Source organism: Nestor notabilis, unplaced genomic scaffold, assembly GCF_000696875.1.
Source record: "Nestor notabilis isolate BGI_N333 unplaced genomic scaffold, ASM69687v1 scaffold16921, whole genome shotgun sequence".
NCBI lineage: Eukaryota > Metazoa > Chordata > Aves > Psittaciformes > Psittacidae > Nestor > Nestor notabilis.
Window position 1 is genome coordinate 1 of NW_009914429.1, and position 10,381 is coordinate 10,381.

The window sequence follows — 10,381 nt, forward strand, 5'->3', positions numbered from 1 at the left end:
TAATATATTAATATTTATATATTTAGTTTATTAATATTTAACTCATTTGCAGGGAAATAAATGACATGTGAAAGGGAGTTGTCTGATGGAGCAGTTCAGTGGTTCATTCACAGCTAGGTAGCACGTGGAGGCAGTTCCCAGATGAGTGAAAACCAGCCTCTGGTTTTCCTCTAGATCTCTCAGTCTGTGTGGGGATGAGAAGAGGTTTCCAGGCAGTGCAGGCAGACGAGGAAGAGGACAGGCAGGGTGTGCGCAGGGGTTTTTCTCACTTTAGGGTGGAAGGAGAGGGATGGCAGCCAGGAACATTGCCTTGTGCCAAGGCTCTTTGGGGCCTTGTGGGTTTGCAGGCATTTAGGATGGAAAAGTCCCTTTGGATGGCACTGCAGCTGTCCATCCTGTCAGCCTGAGGCTTTGCTTCATTTGCCCAGTGACAGCTTTTATTCTTGGATTGCAATGTGGAAAGTACTGGAGCTGCATTGTCTTGGTGGGAGGATTGGGAGCAGGACCCCATGAATGAGGCTGCTCTGGGCAGTGTGCATAGGGTGAGGGCTGGAGACTGGTATCTCATCTGCCTGGTGTGCGTTGGAAAGTGTCCCCTCTGGTGTGCAAGGCTGGTGTGCATTGGATGCCTGATGATGGTGGTGTGACTTTGTGTGCCCTTGAGCCTTTGCTGAAACACCATTGGAATAACCAAAGGGAACCGGTCATGAAATTTCCAGGCCGGTGGGGAGCCTAGCCCGCCTGCCTGCTGCTGTTGGAGGAGGTGTTTCATGACTACCATTAGTTACGTGCTTGAAGAGGGAGGGAACAAATCTTTACTGAGTTGGAAACCTTGTGAAAAGGTCACACTTCTGAAAAGCTGTGCATTTTAAGACTGCTCAGCTCTGCAAAGCTGCCTTTGAACTGAAGAGTAGGAGTTTAACACCCTTGCAACAGCTCTAGGCGTATTAAACCCACAAAGCGGGAGCTGGAACCAGCCATGAAGTTAACTCTTGCTGGGTGCATGGCCTCGGGAGGGGAGAGAAGCCCATCCCTGGTAAGTCTCCAGGGGGAAGCAGCATCAGTGTGAACCCAATACTTACATGAGGCATCAGTGTATGCACTTGGGAGGAGATGGTGCAATTGGGGGAAACTCCAGTTGTTGCTCAAATGTTGTGGTCATTAAAAGGTCATGTGAGGATGTAGTTCCCAGGGAACTGTGCTTCCCCAGTGCCAATGCCAATACTCAGCTTCTTAAGTTAGAAAATAGGGTAAATGTATTTATTCTTGGATTAGTCAATATATTGCACTCAGTTAGTCCTTTTGTCTTTGAGATTGCCCTGGTCAGGCCAGGACAGCATGCCCATGTTAGTCATTTATTTTCTCTGATAAAAATACCCTTTCCTGGCCCTTCTTGGGCTCTTTGGGCACCTTGTCTCTCTAAGTTGCCAACATCCCAGGGTACCAGCATCATCTCTGCCTGTATCTTCTTTCCTCTGCTGTGGCAAGATGAAGGTTCGCTCACTCCGATGAACATGGATAGTGAAATTGCTGTTTATCATCTGCCCTGCTATTAGCATAGGTAAAATCCCTTCATTACAGGCTATTAGTTTGAGATTGTAGGTGCTAATGGCCCCATTCAGGAGATACTAGGCACTTGCAAAATCCCACTGATGCCAGGAATTGATTGCTATCGATCAGTCCCAGAGCACCAGCAGGATGTTTTGAAGAGGCTTTAATACTGCTTACAGGGCAGCCGGTCCCTCGTTATCTTTCAGACCCTTTTGAAGCTTATAGATAAGGCTCCCAGACCCTGTCTGCCGGCCAAGTCAGGGTCCAGTCACATATGCCCGGCATGGGTGGAAGTTGTCCCCTGTACCTGCCCTGGGAAGCACAACAGGTAGCTTAGCCCACTGCTGCAGTGGATCTGGGCTATGGTGGCATCTGGAGAACCTGGTCTTTTGTGATTGTGCTCTAGCTGAAAATGGTCACTTGCTTCTCATTGTTCCAGGTAGATGCTTTGGCAATGTGACATGGGTTCTCCTGATGTATGTTGTTGTGCAAACCTCAGTCTATAACTGAGCTGGAATAAGGTGGCAGTGAGCCTGCAGATGGTATGGGTTTTAGGAGCAGTATCTGTGGGCAGCAGGAGAACCTACAAATGCTTAATTGACCATCTGAAAGAAAAACCCAAAGTGTCTCCTTAACTGTAGTCTGCTCAGACACAGAGGCTGAGTGCTCTTTTGGAAATGTAGCATCCCATCACTGCCATTTGGCTTTACTAGTCCAAGAGAAACTTTGTTGGAATTTCCAGTGTGTGTAAAGCATTGCCTGCTGCTGTGCCCTTGCTGTTCCTTCTCAGCTGGGATGTACCTCAACGTCCTGAAGGAGAGGGACAAGATATGCTGCTCCCAATGTAGCTTGATGGCTTATGGTGTTGGCGAGAGCTCAGGGCACTGGGGGGAAAAATGCACATGGGAGGGTGTGTGATGTGAAGGCCTGCTTAAAACCAAGAGGAAAGAAAAGCAGGAGCATGAATGGATGGAGTCCAAGCAAGTTTGACCTCGGCTAGTCTCTGTTCAACATCTGAACCACACTGGGCACTGTGTCCAGAGGGACCTCTGACTCCTGCATTGTGAGCTGACGTCACTTTAATTAAATTGTGTCTACCTGGCTGTGTTCCTGCTGGCATAAGGGCTTATTCTGAAAGTCAGCTATGCTTGTATGCAGCACAGGTTTTCCCATGACATGCTTTGATTCTCCCCACCATTAGCAGTAGTCATATCTTTTTCCTGCATCCCAGTGAGTGAGGTAAGAAGCACATCTGGTGAAAGGTAGGGTGAAATGCTGGGCTCTGGGTACCCCAGTGAACAACCGTATTACAGCTGTAATATGCTTGTGTGTCTGCGTGAGGCTGGAGCCACTGTGGGAGGGTCAGTCCATGGCAGGTGAAAACTTCCAGCGAGTTAATAAATCAACTGGACGCTTTTCCAGGCTTGAGCTGGGAGAATTCTTCCCAGTGATGAGTCACCTGTTTGTGGCCCGTTGGCAGACGGACCGATGCCTCCAATCTGCAGCCCTCCCCTGTTCAGACACCATCGGCTGCAGAAACTGCTGATGCAGCCCGCGGTGTCTGAAACGCGCCGTTGCCATCTGCCTCCCTGACGGAGCTGCAGCGGCTTCTTTTTTTAACCAGAGTTTGCTGAGTCTTGGCTAATTAACCGCCTTTGGAATTTAGAACGTCGTAGGAAAACGCCTGCTAAGTTTGGGGGTGCTGGGGCACTGTGCAGTCACAGGTTTGTAGGGTTTTTTTTAACGTCTAATTGGAGTGAAAACAGATAGACAGTAGTCTGATAGGCTTGATTTACTAATTTTGAACTCTGATGGCTTTTCTGTTTTCAAGTGCACTGAAAGCAGACGTTTCTCTTGCTTGTCACCTTATCCTGTGTAACAGTTCAATGTGTTTTCTTAGGAGAAGGAGCTGTAGGTCATGTCCTCCTGCTGTTTCATGGGGTGGTGATGAGCTGGGGGAGCCCTCAGTGCCAGTTTGGAGTAGATTTGCAGTGTGATGGGAAGTGCATGGAGGTGCCTATGATGGGTTCATGGCATGTCCCAGGTAAGACCTGGATGGAGACTGTCTCTGTCTCGGTTCCCTTTGCTGTGGGACTTCGGGGGTGATATGGCTGGACAGGGAGGGTGGATGAGCACTTGGAACAAGAGGATTTTGTTGCTTGAGTCTGCAGTAGGACAAGATGAATCCCAACTGAGGTGGCTCAGGGTGGTTGAACTTGAAGAATTTTTCTGGCTGAATGATCCATGAGAGTTCAGGGACCTACCTCGGCTCCACTTTGTGATCCCTTAGTACGAATTAATGATTTGGAGTGTGACAGGGACGTTTCTAGACAGGATAAGAAGCTCACTTGTTGTGGGAAGGGAACACCATTGACTGTGGTGTTGGCCCCACGGTCAGGTGAACAGTATGCTCAAGTAGCCTTTATTGTTTTGGGAGGAGATCAGTGTGTGAGGTCCATCTGGCACATTAAAGCATGTACATTTATTTCAAAGTGAGTAGGGTTTTTTGATCTTTGGGATTGAATCACCAGCTTGGACCTGTAATGATCCTTGCTGCTTTATCCCACTTCTCTGGACCTGCTGCTGCCAGTGGGCAGGAGGGCACAGAAGCAGTATGTGATTGCATTAGCTTTCTTTAGGTCTGAGCCTCCTGTCTCCTCTGGATATGCTGCCAAAAATTCATCCACTCTTAACAGAAACCTTCAGCTGGTAAACTGGAGTGACAGTTAGATGATGCCTGGGCAGCAAACCTAATAAGAGGCCAAGCAGAGCTGGTGTTTCACCCTTGCTAACTGAGTAGCAGACTTGCTAGCTCAGACACATCCCTTCTCTAAACAACTTTGGCATTCAGACATTTCACAGCAGCTAAAGTAAATAAGCTCTTTTGCATTTTATCCACTGGGACAGATCCTTGCTGTGCAGGGACAGGTATCCTGGAGAAGGAAAAGGTGCTTTGCCCCACTGAAGGCTTAAGGGGGAGAAGAACACTTGGACTTCAGAGGGCTGTCCTTTGCCTTTCCTGACCCACATTTCCTAAGGCTTCTTTTTCTCTCTGTTTAAAAAAACCCTCCTCCTGGATTTCTTTGAATAACTCATTCTATTTGGGAATGGCTCTTAATGTTTGTTCTTCTGTCTTTCCGCCTTTTGTTATTGGTTGTTGGGTTCCCTGCTGAGCCTCCCTCTTGCCATCTGATCCTGCAGTGCAAGCGGATCTGATCTGTTTTGATGTCCCTGCATGCCTTGCATCTTGGGAGACTTGGGGAGCAGGAGAACCTGGCCATTTGTTTTCCTTAGCACTTGCTTGTTTGCTCCTGTGAATCATCTGCAAGGAGCATGATGAAAAATGGATTGGTGGGATCAGTGGAGCTCTTTGCCCTGCTGCTCTGGAGGGTGCCCTGCTGAAATTCATGGGGATTATCAGGGCTTGGGGTGCTGTAGAAACTGGGCTTCTTTCCAACTTAATGCTCATTTGATGTTCAGACGTGTATTATTAATTTTCAGCCACCAAAGAGTTGGAGGGATGGACTTTACTCTCCAGGGTTGGGATGTTTGTGCTGTTGGGACTGATTTCTTCGCATAGGTGGAGCTTTGCCTCCCTGTCTGCATCTAAACTGCTTTCTTCTCTGTCAGGTGAGTAAATAGGACGGGAGAGACAGCCTATTCCCCACAATTCATAATTGACTAAGTTTCGCTCTGGGGTTCCATTGTGTGAAATTGAACAAAGAAAGGGAGCCTGTAAAAGTGCTAAGTGAAAAACTCGTCTTCTGCTAATTTTGAGAACTTGCCTATAGTTGTGTACCCCTGCTGCGGCACATTAACTTGAACAAAACCTGCACCTGGCAGGAATATTATAAGGCAAGAAGTTGTAAATGCCTCCACCATCAACCTCTTGCAGTATCTTTTAGCTTGGCCTGTCAGCTCTTGAGTGGCAGGAGGTATCGGAGGAACGCAAACATGTTTTGCTGATGTTCTTGTGGCAGGTATTTAGTATCCTTCCTTTGCTCTTGGTTTTTTGTAGTTTATCTTTCCCAAATTCACATTTCCCCTCCACCTTCCTTTTCCACCTTCCATCTTTGCTGTCATTGTGCCTCTTCTCCTGTCCCAGTAGCTGTGGTCTAAGGGCCTGGAGATTAGAGGATTACCCTAAAGGAGCTGCAGAAGTAGTCAGGCTAAGAAAACCCAGCCTGTTTTTAGGCATCTCCACTGGGAAAACGCATAGAGATCTGCAAACAGAAAAGGGTTGAAGATGTTGTGCTCTCGCCTCTTTTAGCTTCCCAATCAAGCTGGGTAGTTCAGAGAATAGCTCTGTTGCAAAATTGGAAGGACATGGGCAGTGTAGCCTGAAGAGCACAGAAGATGAAGGTATGTGGCACATGTGAATGCAGCAAAGCTTTTTTTTTTTTTCCCTGAAATCGTTGTACTTTAACCAAATAGTGACTCCTTGGGCCAATATATTTTTCAAGTTGGAAAAGCTCATAGGATTACATAGTCTCCAGTTTTAGGGAATATCTGGATGGAAGATCTCAGTGCTGCAGAGAACCTAAGCCCTGTTTTAGCTGATGCACCTGATTTCATTCGATGACAACTAGAAATGATCTGTGCCAGTGGGACATTGCCTTTCCAGGCAGAGACCAAGGCCACATGTTGGTAGGAGGTAAGTTCTCCAGGGCAGTTTGTGGAGAGCCTCTAAAGGTCATGTTGGGGCTCATGGTGGCCACTTTGGTAAGGCTGGTGGCAAAGCCCATACTGTGGGAATGAAGTGGAAGATATGAGCTCCTCCTTTCCAAGCGTACTGGTATCAGGTGTCCCAGTTCTCAAGATGCTAAGAGCTTTGCTGTTGCAAAATTGGAAGGACATGGTCAGTGTATCCTGAAGGAGCACAGAAGATGTAATGGTTAATTCTGCTGTAAAAATCACATTCTTGGTCGCTTGGGAATTGTGCTGCAGAAGTGTCTCTAAAATAATAAATGGCTTTCAAACTCAGAAAGAACAAGTGTTATAGATTACACTTCTCCCCCACTTTCTTCTTCTTGTCTAAACCAAATTCATATTGCAGAACTTTAAAAATATACAGTCTAATCTCCCTGAAACCTAAAACCATTGATCTTTCCTGTAGGGCCTCATGAATGTGTTTCATTTTTGCAGTGTAGCTGTCATCTTGAAGATCTGTGATTAAAGTAAGCTTTTTCCCCCTAAAAACCTGTTTTCATCATCTGGTGAGGTTGTGGTGAAGTGTTGAATTGGTGTAAGATTCATAGCAACTTTTGTATTAGGAACCAGAAATTACTAGTGCTTCTTTGCGACCAAATACCTTCCTCACCATCAGTGCCCTTGGAAATGTTTAGGTTATGTGACCATATGTTCTGGGGGTGCAGGGGGAAAAAGGATGAAAACCGCTTTGTTGCATATAAATTTTTTTTTCCTAAAACCCATCCAAATAAAATCAATTTTTTATCTATTTTGGACTCTTTTACTGCAAAGGTATAGATAGTGTGTTAGAAAAGTCAGCTAATGTCTTATTTCCCAGTGATTTGGTCCCTATGAGGACAGTTCCTCAAACCAATTAGATGCTGGAATGAAAAACTCCTGGAGGAAGATTTGCCCACATGGGATGCTAAACATCACTAAAAGATACTGGCATCACTAAGAGATACTGGCAAATGGGGAAGGATCCTTTTGCTTTCCAGGAAACTAAACAAAAGTGCATATTCTAACTGCAAGTGAGGGAAATGTGTTATTGCAGAGCTCTTGTTCCAAGCCTTTTGGTGAGGTGCTCCACTCCATGGCCCCTGACACAACTGAAGCCAGGTTGCGGCTTGTTTTGTGGTAGGAGCATCAGGGGCTGCCTGTGGGTGTCAGTGGCAGTGGGGCTGTGCAGCATGGGGGTGTACAGCACCATGGTCTCATAGCGTCAGCCGTAGAGGAATCTTCCCCCAAGTGAAGTTGTTGCTTTGAAATCTCCTTCTCCTTTTGCAGGAAGGAGGTGGCACCAGTCTGCTCTGGGTCATGAGCTGCTTTAGAGGCTTTGCTGGGAGGTGCAGCTGAGGCCAAGGTTTGATGTGGTATCTCTGAATTATTTTTTGTCCATTTCATATATACAACAGACTTGATCTTAAGTTTGCACGTTTGACACTTACCATGTGCCTAGCATACAGCATGATTGTGTGAGGTGCCCTGGTTAATAACGAGTGGGGAAAAACACAGTGCTAAACTCGTCCTTCCAGTCTTTTTGGAAGGAGTTGGGACATTTTATCCCAATATCACGCATGCTTAGATTTGGTGACTGCAGGGACTTTCTTCTTGTTGGAGCCTGTGCTTTTAACCTCAGTGCAGAAGTTTGTGAAACTACAGATTTACTGAAGAAGAATTTTGCTTTATTGTACCCTCTGCTTGATCTTGAAGTAGATACACAAATTATATGGATGTATTAGGATTTACAGTACAGGACTAGAGAAGTGCTATGCAGGGCACATAGGACGCTGGTTAAATTGATCGTAGTGAACCGTAAACATCACCTTGCCTTCCAGGTATTTACATAAGTAGAAATCGAGTAAATATTTGTATTAGGATAGACCCTACCATTATGCCAGCTGATATATGGACTGGTGAAGAGGTGATCTTGCCTGCCAGTGTCATCCTGGCAACGTTAAGTAGAGGTGAATGTTCCTATTTACCCTCTAGGTCTTGGGGTAGGTTTCTTTTTTAAACGTCATTGAATCAGTTGAAGGTGGGGTGTTTTGGTTTTTTTGTCCTTTCAACTTTGAGATCAGAGTTATTTGCCCTCCAGATTAAAACTCAGCATTTAAAACCAGAGTGAATTTATGGAGTGTGGTGCATTTTAATTAGAACATTTAATTAGGAGAGAATTCACGAGAGTGGGTCTTGTTTTAAAATGATCAAAGATGTTAAATGAAAACAAAAGGGAAAGAAATTATGGAGATGCATAAAAGACCATTTATTTTGGGAATCTTCTCTACCCATCAAAGGAGATCACTTTCTGACCTGTGCTTTTTGTTCCAAAAATAGCCAAGGTGTTGCCTGATTTCTCCAGGTCGATGTTGATCTCTCTTCGTAATTAACTATGAAAACGAATTGCACAGTTGGGAGAGGAGAAAAGTGAGTGTCAGCAGGTTGCTGAAGATAGCTCAGGTGTGTAAAATGGCTACTCCATCTCACCGCCGACCGCCCTGCAAATAAAGCAGTGCATTTTTCACTTGTTTTACACATTGTGTCGTCTCCTCAGCCTCTTGCTGACTGTCATTTTGCATGTATGGCAGATGAATCTCTTGAGACCTCCACTCGTCTCCTCCCTGAGCTGCATTAACATCTCGTTGCTTCTGGTATCAAAGCATGAGCAGCCAACATGGACATCGTATTTCTCTGAAGGGCACTGAAGGAAGCAAGGAGATGGATTTCCTGACAAATGTCTTCTCTTCCTGTCTCTAAGCAGCAAATCATGCTATGTATTGATGCCAGGGTGAAAGACTAGCCTGAAGGTCCATCAAAGGGTTTGCTTTCCTGAATCCTCCTCAGGTATATACCTCCCCAGAGATTTCTGTGAAAGCTTGAAAACCAGCATCCCTTTGTGGACCTAAAATACAAATCTCTATTTTTAGTAGAGAGCAAGATCTGATGTCCTCAGGAAATGAAGTCACTGACTTCACTGCATCACCCGTTTCTGCCATGGAAACAGTTGGTGAATTAATGCAAGTTTTGCACAGGTTTAACAGCCATCCTCCTCTTCAGAGCAAGGGGTGGGAGGAACATTTTCTATTAAACTCTGAATTGTTGTCTTAAGTTATTAATTCCTTGCATCCTAATGTATTTATCTCTGGCTGCAGTGAGGAGTGGAGAGCTTTGAAATCTACAGCTAGCTCAAAGGATGCTTTCTGCACTAGGGAACAAAGAAGCAGCATCACTTTAGTAGGACACTACATGGATTTAATGACTACTTTACATACAGTGTGCAAGCAGCATAGCAGAGCCTTGCTGCTAGTTTTGAGGGTGTTCAGGTCCTTGTGTCCTTCAGGAGATGCTGTGTGTGATATGGGTTCTGCCTAAATGGATTGTGCGGCTCCTTGTGCTTCATCCAGGTGAGGTCAGGACTGCCAACCAGCAGTCACCAAGCTGCCATGGCAGCTTGGGTCTGAGACAAGATGAAGAGGCACTACGATGGTGGCAGTGGAGGCTGTAGACCCTCCACACCAAGGTGCTCTCCTCATCTGTCTTTTCCAGGTGGTGTAGCAGGAGGGAGAATGTTTTGTCCTAAAAATCCAGGCTTCAGGACCTGATTTTACCAGGAGGATTAGATATGGGATATTTGTGACTCTTAAGTGGTTTTTGCACTTGGTTTGTCTCTCTGCCAGCATTGCAGTGCACCTCACTTGGTGACCCTGGCCATGTAGGAGCATATTGTGGGGTGTAGCATGTGCGAAGGGGTGGCAGTTTGGCCACGTGGCTGTGAGTGCTCTCCCCTTTGGGACCTTGTCAGACTCTGTTGTATGGTTGGCCAGGCTTTCTGAAGCCGTTTCCATCTCCAGTTCCTTGGGCTCGCTCTTGGCCAAGAAAACATCAAGTTGCTGAAATTATAAGCCAGGATCATACTATTTATGTTGGAGGAATGGCGTGGTTTACATAGACGGGCTCTTTGCAAAATCAGCCTACGCTGGCTTTTAGCAGTTGAGGTGAACAGCTGTAGCAAGTTAGAGATGTTGGAAGAGCATCCAGTTTGAGAGCGGTGTGCTCCTCTGTCATCACAGTACGGTCTTGGTGAGTGGCAGACATCCCTGACCTGATTTTGCCAGGGTTTGAAGCAGGAATGGTTTGGGGC